This window comes from Pholcus phalangioides, unplaced genomic scaffold (genome assembly GCF_987345545.1).
Source record: "Pholcus phalangioides strain wild (caught in Gottingen) unplaced genomic scaffold, Ppha-v1.0 ptg000043l_1, whole genome shotgun sequence".
Lineage (NCBI taxonomy): Eukaryota > Metazoa > Arthropoda > Arachnida > Araneae > Pholcidae > Pholcus > Pholcus phalangioides.
In genome coordinates, this window is record NW_028301629.1 from 1078217 (window position 1) to 1091388 (window position 13172).

At 39.0% G+C, this 13172-nt stretch overlaps 1 protein-coding gene across 1 annotated transcript in view; it reads left to right on the top strand.

The window, feature by feature from the left end:
- Positions 1-13172, top strand: part of LOC149063767 (glutamate receptor ionotropic, NMDA 3A-like) — a 306454-nt gene that overhangs the window by 134091 nt on the left and 159191 nt on the right. The gene's annotated exons all lie outside the window — the stretch shown is intronic.

Genomic DNA, 13172 nt, shown 5'->3' on the forward strand with positions numbered 1-13172 from the left:
CAATCATGTTGCTCCCAATCTCGATGTTCAGCAGCCCATCTTCTTCGGGCCGCACGGTGGCAACGGAATGCAGACCATTGGCCTACGTGCATAGAGCCCTCCCTCATGAAACCGATTAAGTACTGTTTGGCTGGACACCCTTCGTCCTGTTGCCAAGAGCAACCGTCTTTGCAGCTGCGTAGCGTTCTCTGTTCTGTTTCGACGGGCTGTTAACCGTACATACCGGTCATCAGTTGCTGTAGTGGCACGTGGCCGACCTTGTCCTGGTCGACGTCTAACATTTCCTGCTTCTTGGAATCGATTCCACAGCCTTGCAACAACACTTCTGGCGACTCCAACAGCGTCCGCGACACTACGTTGTGTTTGCCCGGATTCCAATCTGCCTATAACACGCCATGCCATGGATTCCGGTAAATCACGTTGTTGAGACATCCTCAAGTCACCTTGTCTCAAAAAAAAATACTGCGCAATCGAATTTCACAGTTACGGCAGTAAAACAGACGTTTCTGTAACATCCCGATTTCTGCCCTTATCTCCTTTTTCTGGTTTTTGACGTCATGAACTTTGATTTGCATATGAAGTTTTCTTCTTCCGTTTCCTGCTAGGCTTTAAATTATGGATGATTCATTTTATGTTACTTATCGGTATACATCTTTGCGTAATTTTGTTAAAACCATTTGCTCCCCTAATTGTTTTGAGCAGTGTATAACAAACACAACATGCAGGGGTGCAATGCCTCTAATTTATATACTGGATAGTTTTCAACTGCACACAACAAATTTTGCAACGTACAGATCTCGATTATATACAGGAGAAATTGTATGGTCCAACTCCGACCAAAAGGAGAACTTGTTTTCAAGCGTGTCTCTTACGCATCTTCGCATCATAAAAATTTATACATTTCCCATAAATCACGGAAAGTATTCCAACTTTACGTGGTAACCAAATTTGACATACCCATGCAATTAAACACGAGCATTTGCACGGAAATTTCTGACACCTGTCTGTATGACACATACAATGTGTGCTCAACATAATCAAATGTCCTCCATTCGTATCATATACGATACAAATCCTTAGTTAATATTAGCTTATTAGTCACAATAAACAATGCAATTATTATTATTATTTTTCATTTGACCATATTTGGACATGCTTATGCCTCATGTGTAGGTAGTCGTACATATGCCACGTACATTCACCTATATGGCACTAAGTCAGAGGTCTTCAACCTTTTTCTAGTCACGAGCACTGCCTGTACCCATCATCCAGAGAAGAGAACCCTCACGGGAAGTTTGGCAAACGAATGCCTGAAACCAGGATAATTTCAATCCTTTAATAATTGAAACGTTGATCAAGTGCTCGCGAGCACGAAATTGCACACAAGCACTCCGTGGGGCTTCAGGGAGCACTGTGGTGCTCGCGAGCAACGGGTTGAAGATGCCTGCACTACGTGGATAATGTGAGAATAGAAGATGCGGTCACCCCTGTTTTACGGACAATTTTTTTTCCCCACAGCGAGGAGTTTTACTGTATGTTGTTTTTATACATTATTTTTCGGGGATTGTATCTGTGCTCACAAATGGCAAAATGTTACAAGTCAATTTTTTTTTTAAATTTCAGGATGGCGAATTTGTGATTTGATTTGATTTGGGAAAAAAATATTTTGCCAACATGTGATACTGAGGCTTTTTGACAATTTGCCTCTTTTGTTTCCTCAAAAACTGAAAGAGAAAGATTAAATTTTGCCAACTTCCAAAATTTTAAAGAACGAGACACTCCGGAATGCGAGCACCTCAATTTTTTGGAGAGAAAGTGACTCTTTCAACATTCTGCCATCTGAGCACAGGTATGATAGGGAGAGGTTGACGAAAATATTCTGTTATACAAGGTGGTCATAAATGAAATGAAGAAAATAGACATTCCATAGGAGAAGGAAATAGTATACGGTGAAACGCCTCTTATAAGGCCCCTTTCACACGGAGCGGATCCGGAAGAAGTTTTAACAATTGGTACATACGGAGCCTTCCAGACGATGCGGAATGAGCCCGCAACTTCAAAGTGTTCGTGCAGGTCCGGATGTCGTCCGCATGTGTATGCGGTCGCAAAACCTAAACGGCCACACCCTCCCCTCAGATGCGGTAACTCTCTTTAACAGCCAAATAATAATTCCCCATTACATAAATAACAAAAAGTATGCATTTCAAAATCCCCTTATTTAAGGACACCCCTCTTTTACGGACGAATTATTTTTGTCCCGTTGGTGTTCGTGAAAGAGAGGTTTTACTGAATGTAAAAACCACAGATCGATCTCTAATAATTATTATCAAGAGTTTCCGTTTCTTTGTGAACGAAACTTCGTCCTGAAGCGATGAATTGGATTCCGCAGGAGTTCATCTAATGCAGGAATTTTTCGAATTAACCAATTTTAACTTCGAATCAACGAAGTTCGACTGTAGCGTGAATATCATAGCACCTGCCACATTTAAAGAGGAAACTCGATGATGAACGTTCATCCAGAAGTCATCCATTAATGGACTTGAGACGGCCCTGTTCTCTCTCTCTCTCTCTCTCCGGTGACGTCGGATGAGGAAAATATTATATTTCGCTGGGAATAATAAATCATCACAGCGAGAGAATTTTCTGGGTTCGTTGTTAATTGGTCTGCGATTGGAGGTGGGGGGGGGGGATAACCAACGATGACACGCGGAATTGGTGCGTGATGCCGAACGCAATTTCGCGTCTCACGGTTTGTTGGGGAAAACAGGAACGTTCAATCAGTTGCGTGGAGAAGCTCGGGAATTATTTTCCTCTCAGTATTTCTGCTGGAGAGATGGCTGCTTAATTTTAACGAGAAGTGTGTGTAGTTAGTTTTCTGTTAGTCTAAGTCAAATTAAATAATCATAATTTTTCTATTCCCACTCGGAAATGAGTTCACGCGATCCGAACATTGGTTATACGCCGCACATCTCGCGTTCCTCAACAGTGTATGAATCATTCGGGATGTGACTTGGTGTCGACGCCGTTCGATTGATATCAGGATTTTTGCGGTTTATTTAGAGTGAAATTTTTGACGCTTTTCTCGTTATTTGAAATTTATTATTATTACTGTTTTAAGCGGGTCTCGTATATGGTCAGAAAGCCACAAAGACTATTATCTAGTACAGTGTTTCCCAAAGTGGGCAATATCGCCCCCGGTCGGCGATGGAATGGTCCAAGGGGGCGGTAGAAGCTACGGGTTTGACCATTCCATCATCCAACAGGGGGCAATATTTCCCACTTTGGGAAACCTAGTACATAGTCTCCCAAACTTTTTGTACCCACTTATTCAAAAAAATTTTCCCCCTCATCGCCCCCCCCCCAACTCATGTAAACCCATAGGTTTCCTATGTTAAATCAGTAGGTTCTATTTCCCCCTTGGACCATTCAATCGCCCACCAGGGGGCGATATTGCCGACTTTTGGAAACACGAAACAATAATTTAACGAATTTTTCGAATTTGGTACGCATGGTTTCATTAAATATGTTTTAAAAAACTAATCTAAATCTCTGTATGTGTTGAAAATGAATAAATTTGATTTGATTTGATTTAGATCAGCGTTTCTTAATCTTATTTTGTTGATGGCTCCCTTTGAACTATATATTCTTCTCGTGGCTCCCCCTTTGTTTTATTTAGGGCACCCATCGCCTCTTTATCCGCGCGCTAAGGGGGGTTTATTTGTCTACTTCTCCGCCCTCCACCTCCTGTTTTAGTCTAATTTTCTTGAATTCTTAAGTTTTCCCTGAACTTGCCTTCCTAAGTTATAGCCAACTAAGCCCTTCCCCCCCCCCAGTGTGAATATGCCTGTGTCCAGGGTAGAGCCATTCTCTAATTATTGTATTTGTTTTTGTGTAAATCTATAGATAAAAAATAAATAAGGTTGGACCCATTTCTTCATCTCCGGACCCTGGGCTTCAGTAAGTTTCTATCTTGTGGAAGTTTTTATGCAAGGGCGTCTGATCATCTCGTGGGGGCTCCAACGATAATAATGCCACAGGACCCCTCATACTTAACTGGAAGCTTATATAATTACATAATTACTCTCGAAAAAACAGAGTACCAAATCTCATTAGAACCAACGAAGTACACAAGGTTTTCGGAACATACCCGGATGAGCCCATACGTTAAGATGAACCCGGTTATATGGGCAATTTGCTATGCTGGATTTTGAACGTAGTTACACTTTTCCAGCACCGTATTGCAATTGAAAGCTTAATTTTTTGCACATAGGGTTTATTTTTTTCACAGTTCTGTGCCCCCCCCCCCGTCTCTTAACCATCCGCAATGGCTCCTCTTCCATTTGATTTTCTACCGTGGCTCCCTTAAAATATCCCAGGACCACAAGGGTGGGGGGGGGGGTCATATATCGCCCCCAGTTTAGAATCGCTGCTTTCGTTTTCGGTTTGCGTTATGAAAATGGAAATATTTTCCTCGGAAGCACGTACCAACACTCTCTTGATGCCAACTACAAAAATTCCACGTTTCTAAAGAAAGAATTAGATATTAGAATATTCACTCAGATATTCGAATTCGAAAAACGGAAGAAATTCGGGGAAACACTGCATAAAATGCGGGTAAAACAGTTCACCGTTAGATTTTTCTTATTTTAATGACTATACAATCCCCTTGCAGCATGAATGGCATATCTGAGTACTAGACGTTGGAATATACTGCGCCTTTCAGACGAGCCGAAAAATCTCCGCACCTAGGAAATGTTCATGCGGGTCCGGACGTCGTCCGCATGTGTCAAAACCTAAGTGCGGGCTCCGCATCCGCACATAGAAGTTTTGACAATAGGTTTATTCGGAGCTATTCAGACGATGCGGATGCGGAGCGAATTCGTCCGCATCTTTGGCTACTTTTTGAAGGTGATTTTTCACGGAATTTTTTTAATTATTTGCCATAAATACCCTTAAAAACACCATATGATGGTCCCTGCCCATTAATATAATGTACCTACATACGTGTATCCCTCCGTTTCCTTCTGAGATTGAGATATAGCAACTTTAACTGCCTTTTGTCCATACTTAACAATTTTATACAATAAAACCTGTCAACAAGGGCCACTGACGGGACCAAAATTATAAGCCGTTCTGTTCATTACGAATATTTAATTGACTACATACTTTAATAACTTTCAAATTTAATTTAAAAATAATAATTTTTTTCTTTTTAAATTTTTAAAATTATTTAAAAATATAAATATCTGAAATATTATTTTAAATATTTGTTATTTTTTTAAATTTTTAATCTGTTAATTTTTTTAAACTTTAGAAAAAATACTTTTATTAAACAACGTTATCCACGTACGGCGTTCACTCAGGGCCGGATTAAGACGTTTGAAGACCCTAGCACTTGAATATTTTTGGTGGTTCCCCCGATACCTACAAGTTTATTTTACTCGATATTCAGTGTATAAACTGAAAAAATGAAATTTAATGTTTCTGAAGTGACTAATCTAAGGATGTGATTTCACTCTAAAAGGTTTATGAAAGTTATTTTATAAAACTTGAAAAATGTAACCAATAAACACATCTGTTACATTCGCGAGAACTTAACTGATCATCAGCCTATTGGTTGCATTTTTCAAGTTTTATAAACGAACTTTTATAGTGTAATCCCGGTCTAAGACAGAATTGTGATGTGAATATTTCTAAGCACAGGCATTTTGAAAGTCTCTACCCCCTCCCCTTTTTCACTACTTGCAAATTCTTTGATATCTCCTGAATTTTTTTTTCTTTTTTTTGGAACATCGAAAGTTTTGGATGTTTTTGGAATTTTTCTTCCATATTTTTCCGAAAAGACGGATTTTTTTTTTCAAAATATTTTGAAAATATTTGAAGACATTTTCTCCCATCGACTACTTGTGAGGATCGGAATGAAGACATCTTTATTCCCATATTCTATGTGGCTCTAGATTAAACCACCAAAGAATGCCTCTAGGCTGCCTATGGCCACTGAATCAGGGGTGAAGGAGAAAAATAATTACAAAAATTGCGAAAAAACAGTTTATATGCACGAATTTCGAACTAAAGATGCGGGCGATTCGTCCGCATCTTCAGCGCTCGTCTGAAAGGGTATGCGGACCCGCGTCCGCATCCGCTCCGTGTGAAAGGGGCCTTAGTTGTTTCCAATTCCGAAATTATTTCTTCCATTCGTTCATATTTGACTCGTCCGCAAATGTATTCTCCCAATTCAGTCAAGGGGCCGTTCAAGTATTACGTCATCATCGATGGGGCGGGGGGGGGGGGTTCCGATTTGCTGATTTTTGATGACAAGGGGGGGGAGGAGGGTTTGGATAATGCTTACGTCATCAACCACCCTTTATGAAAATATGAGTTGGGATTCAGAGGGGGCAGAGCTGATGACGAAATTTTGCTGACAGGGGAGGAGGGGTTCAGCGTTTTTCTGACTTTTGCTGACAAGGGGGGGGGGGGTCAAAAATGACTAAAAATTTGCTTACGTAATACTTGAACGGCCCCCAATCCGTGAAAATTTCCCACCAGTTACACGGGTTCGCTTAAGAACAACACTCGAATCTGCTCTGAATACGGCCAGCAAAAAATAATCCGGGACAAAATACGATGAACGAGAAACTTTGAGCAACCGTGCTGTCAGTCAGGGGTACGTCCATTCCTCATACTCCTCGGTAGAACGTAAATATCCGCTGGCATTTGGGGGAAAAAAATCACGTAAGAAAATAGCTCGTGGGAGAGTAATGAAAACGGAAATATTTTCCTTGTGTGGAAAAAAGCACGTACCCCTGGAACATTCTTTTCTTTCCTGAAGGAGCTTGGCGTTGATGTTTCGCCGGTTTTCCTGTTTTTATTCCTTTGATGGGGGCCTGAGAATAGAACCGAACGACATGCAATAGATTACGAAGCCTTGTCCCCGGAGGTTCCTGAAGCGTTAATAGGATTTAAGCATCCTGACATGTCTGTGATGGGGTCTATCATTCGGTAGAATTAGCTTTCTGAACTCACTTCTGCCATGATTTTTTTTTTGTAATAGATACATCGAAGTTAGGTAAATGGGATAAATGAGTTATTATGCATAATCACCAAAAGCATTTGATCATTTTCCTCGTACCATGGTCATTTCCTGCACCCGAAATCTAATAAGACCGGGACCTACAATTTATTGTTGATTCCTTCTTCTTTCTTTCTAACCGAGCACAACTAAGGTCTATCACCATTTATGAGCGATTTACTACCTAGTGAGTTGTGCCGGAAGTGTAATTGTGTGTGTGTACCTAACAGTCTGAGAGCATATGTAATGTTGTGTTTTGATTTTCAGTGCTGCCATCTATATTTCAGAAGGGAAGTGAGTGATGTGTTATGATTGAATTACATTTGTGCTGTTTGTAGGCCTGTTACTCTCTGTGGCGAGACTTTTTAATGGGGAGATCGGCTCGCACTCGCGCCTTGTGAAGTTGGGAACTACAGAAAACCAACTTCAGCCGACCACCACTATGGCGACGGTGGGGTTCGAACCCGCGGGTCCGTCACTATGACCACTCGACTACCATTGCGGCTTTTTTGTGGCTTCCAAACGGCAGTCCTTTTTATACTCGCAGAGAGGTTGGTGCGCTAACCCTCTCGGTGTGGGGACTCCCTTCGGGGAGCATTTTTTTGTGGTCATGTCGCCGTTTCTGTCGTATCCCCGCGTCAGGAAAGTTTCTGACAAGGACGAACCAGGTATCGAACTCGCGACACCCCTAAACGCCCTTTAGCACTTTAGGCGAGTATTATCGCCCTAGGCCACCGCTCTCTCCAATCGTATCGGTAAGTTTTATAGAATTATCAACCGATTAATATACAAATTTACCGATCGTCTTGGTAAGTTTGATAAATTCATCACTTTTTTTTACCGGCGAATATGCATAATATCCCCAAGCGTACAGTTGGTAAATTTGATAAATACTGAAAAAATTATCGCTTTTACCGGAGATTATGCATAATATCCTAAGCGTCGTTGATGAATTTGATAAATACTTGAAAAGTATTTATCAAATATTTATCAAGTATTTATCAAATATTTATCAAGTATTTATCAAATATTTATCAAATATTTATCAAGTATTTATCGCCTTTATCTGTAATGAAGCATGATACCAGGGAGGGTGACTCTGACTCAACCGCAACGTAGACCGTTGTTCCAATTACAGAACTCACGATTTTTTGCAGCTGTTTAAATGTCACAGCAACGAAATATGTGAGTTCCTGCAGGAATTAACTTAAGCAACCTGTAACGGAAGCTATATGGAACATAATTCGGCCAAAAAATAAATAAAATGTAGGGACCTACACAACGCAGGGCCCAAATGACATAATTAGCACCAGTGTGCAGAAAATGACCGTGGTGCGACAGAAATGATCAACTCTGCACCCCCCAACCAAGTCTATGTCTCTCTGTAGGTATGTGGTCCCCAAAGCCTTACGGCAGTCATCTTCAAACCGCTAGGTAAATGCTGAATGCTGCTACTAAATGCTATATCTAAATTCTGTTGCTAAAAATGCTGAGTTTTATCGCTGAATGCTGAATTCTGTTGCTAAAAATGCTGAGTTTTATCGCTAAATGCTGAATTCTGTTGCTAAAAATGCTGAGTTTTATCGCTAAATGCTGAATTCTGTTGCTAAATTATATTTCTAAATTCCGTTGCTAAATGCTAAATTATGTTGCTAAATTATATTTCTAAATTCCGTTGCTAAATGCTAAATTATGTTGCTAAATTATATTTCTAAATTCCGTTGCTAAATGCTAAATTATGTTGCGAAATGATAAATTCTATTACTGAATTCTGCTGCTAAATGCTAATTTGTATTACTAAATTCTGTTGCTAAACTGTATTAATAAATTCTATTGTTAAACTATTAATAAATTCTATTGTTAAACTATTAATAAATTCTTTTGCTAAACTGTATTAATAAATTCTATTGTTAAACTATTAATAAATTCTATTGTTAAACTATTAATAAATTCTTTTGCTAAACTGTATTAATAAATTCTATTGTTAAACTATTAATAAATTCTATTGTTAAACTATTAATAAATTCTATTGTTAAACTATTAATAAATTCTGTTTGCCTTATGCTGAATTCTGTTGATGTATGCTGAATTCTAGTACTAAATGCTTAATTCTATCGCTAAACGCCGAATTATGTTGCTAAACGCTAAATTATGTTGCTAAACGCTAAATTATGTTGCTAAACGCTAAATTATGTTGCTAAACGCCAAATACTCTATTGCTGAATACATATTACTCTAAATGATATATATTTATATATCATTTATAAATTTGAATATCAAAAAAATCACAATATTTTTTTGTCCAACTTATCGCAAAAAAATGCAAAAATTCAAAAAAATTGAAAATTCCAAAAAATGAATTCTCTTGTTGAAAAAAGGTTTTAGGTGCACTGCTTGCGAATTTCCAACATATATATCTTGTGATGTTAAATCATAATTTGAGTTTGCAAATTATCTCAACGCGATCATGAATAAACTACGACAAAATTGACTCTGACGTGTATCGTATCCCGAAATAGAATGAATCGCCAGATTGGAGTATCGGATAATCAGATTCTCTCGCATCGCACAATATCGTGATGCAAATTCCGAGAAATGTGATGTGCATACTAATTTATACAGAAATTATATAATACGGTCTGAGTAACGTTGATCATATGGATATTACGGGGCTTTCGTGCACGATCTCGACTTCCCACGCTTTCCTATGGGAAAAATCTCCTCCTTTTATGGAACATTTAAAAATTTTCTATTCCTTTCAGAAACGCAATTCTTTTTCCTCAAATAGTAGGAATATTTTTACTCAATTTAATGCGAGCTCTTAGGATTTTGATTGTTGGTTATTTTTCTCTTGAATTTTAACTTCAATTACATGCAACTTTTTCAAAAATCACCAACAATTTTTAAAATAATTTCAAGTTACATAAAAGTATGTAACACCGTAATGTTGAGAGAGACACAAAGTTTCAAGATATTTGAATGAGTGATATTCAAAAAATGTCCCTTAATCTGACAAAAAACTTAGTTTTGAAAAAAGAGCATTTTAGTTTAAGGCCCCTTTCACACGGAGCGGATGCGGATGCGGATGCGGACGCGGGTCCGCATACCCTTTCAAACGAGCACTGAAGAAGCGGACGAATCGCCCGCATCTTTAGTTCGAAATTCGTGAATAAAAACTGTTTTTTCGCAATTTTTGTAATTATTTTTCTCCTTCACCTCTGATTCAGTGCCCATAGGCAGCCTAGAGGCATTCTTTGGTGATTTTTATCATTGAGCCTAAAGATGCCTCCATTCCGATCCTCACAAGTAGTCGATGGGAGAAAATATCTTAAAATATTTTCAAAAAATTTTGAAAAAAAATCTGTCTTTTCGGAAAAATATGAAAGAAAATTCCAAAAACATCCAATGCTCGAAAAATCCAATCCAAAAATATCCAAAACATTCGATGTTCCAAAAAAAAAAAAAAAAAATTCAGCAAATATCAAAGAATTTGCAAGTATAAAAAAAGGGAGGGGTTGGGACTTTCAAAATGTCTGTGCTTAGAAATATTCGCATCACAATTCTGTCTTAGGCCGGGATTACACTATTAAAGTTTTGTAAAAGCTCTTTGATAAAACGTGAAAAATTCAACCATTAAAATCACCGGTTGCATTTGCTTGAATGCAACCGATGCGCCTACTGGTTAAATTTTTCAACTTTTATAAAAGATCTTTTACAAAACTTTATAGTATAATCCCGGCCTCAAGTACGGATTACACTATAAAAATTTTATAATAATTCTTTTAAAAAAGCAACTAATAAATTTATCGGTTGCACTTGCAATTTATTAGTTGCTTTTTTCAAGTTTTATAAAATAACTTTCATAAACCTTTTATAGTGAAATCCCATCCTTAGATTAGTCACTTCTGAAATATAAAATTTCATTTTTTTAAGTTTATAGACTAAATATTGAGTAAAATATACTTGTAGGTATCGAGGGAACCACCAAAAATATTCAAGTGCAAGGGTCTTCAAACGTCTTAATCCGGCCCTGAGTGAACACCGTACGTGAATAACGTTGTTTAATAAAAGTTGTTGTTCTTAAAATTTAAAAAAATTAACAGATTAAAAATTTAAAAAAATTAACAGATTAAAAATTTAAAAACATAACAAATATTTAAAATAATATTTCAGATATTTATATTTTTAAATAATTTTAAAAATTTAAAAAGAAAAAAATTAAAATTTTTAAATTAAATTTGAAAGTTATTAAAGTATGTAGTCAATCAAATATTCGTAATGAACAGAAACGGCTTATAATTTTGGTCCCGTCAGTGGCCGTTGTTGGCAGGTTTCATTGTATAAAATTGTGAAATATGGACAAAAGGCAGTTGAAGTTGCTATATCTCAATCTCATAAGGAAACGAAGGGATACACGTATGTAGGTACATTATATTAATGAGCAGGGACCATCATATGGTGTTTTTAAGGGTATTTATGGCAAATAATTAAAAAAATTCCGTGAAAAATCACCTTCAAAAAGTAGCCAAAGATGCGGACGAATTCGCTCCGCATCCGCATCGTGTGAATAGCTCCGAATAAACCTATTGTCAAAACTTCTATGTGCGGATGCGGAGCCCGCACTTAGGTTTTGACACATGCGGACGACGTCCGGACCCGCATGAACATTTCCTAGGTGCGGAGATTTTTCGGCTCGTCTGAAAGGCGCAGTATATTCCAATTGTTAAAACTTGTTCCGGACCCGCATCCGCTCCGTGTGAAAGGGCCCTTAAACATTAGCATATAATATATTAACTGAAGAGCCATAAAAACTGTTACAGGCATGCGTATGCAAATAAAGAGATATGGAACCAATCGGAGTACGGCGCTGCGGTCGGCAACGCCTATATAACACAACAAGTGTCTGGCATAGTTGTTCGATCGGTTACTGCTGCTACAATATGGCAGGTTATCGAGATTTAAGTGAGTTTGAACATGGTGTTATAGTCGGCGCACGAGAGATGGGACGTAGCATCTCCGAGGTAGCGATGAAATTTAGATTTTCACGTATGACCATTTCACGAGTGTACCGTGAATATCGGGAATCCGGTAAAAAATTAAATCTACGCCATCGCTGCGGCCGGAAAAAGATCATGCAAGAACGGGACCGACGGGAATCATTAAACGTGACAGACGTGCAACCCTTCCGCAAATTGCTGCAGATTTGAATGCTGGGCCAACAACAAGTGTCAGCTTGCGAACCATTCAAAGAAACATCATCGATATGGGCTTTCGGAGCCGAAGGCCACTCGTGTACCCTTGATGACTGCACGACACAAAGCTTTACGCATCGCCTGGGCCCGACAACCCCGACATTGGAGTGTTGAGGACTGGAAACGTTGCTTGGTCTGACGAGTCTCGGTTCCAATTGCTTCGAGCTGATGGACGGGTATGGAGACAACCTCATGAATCCATGGACCCTACATGTCAACAGGGGACTGTTCAAGCTGGTGGAGGCTCTGTGATGGTATGGAACGTGCGCAGTTGGCGTGATATGGGACCCCTGATACGTCTAGATACGACTCTGACAGGTACGTAAGCATCCTGTCTGATCACCTGCACCCATTCATGTCCATTGTGCATTCTGACGGACTTGGACAATTTCAGCAGGACAATGCGAAACCCCACACGTCCAGAATTGCTACAAAGTGGCTCCAGGAATACTCTTCTGACTTTACACACTTCTGCTGGCCACCAAAATCCCCAGACTGAACATTATTGAACATATCTGGGATGCCTTGCAACGTGCTGTTCAGAAGAGATCTCCACCCCCTCTTACTCCTACGGATTTATGGACAGCCCTGCAGGATTCATGGTGTCAATTACCTCCAGCACTACTTCAGACATTAGTCGAGTCCATGCCACGTCGTGTTGCGGCACTTCTGCGGGCTCTACACGATATTAGGCAGGTGTTACCAGTTTTTTTTGGCTCTTCAGTGTATATAATGCCTGTCAGCAGGCGCGCGCGCGCGCACACACACACACATAGTTCGTATTAAATTATTTCTGCTACGGGGTAGAACAAAACTTTGAACACAGTTAGACGCAGGCAATTTCATAGTAC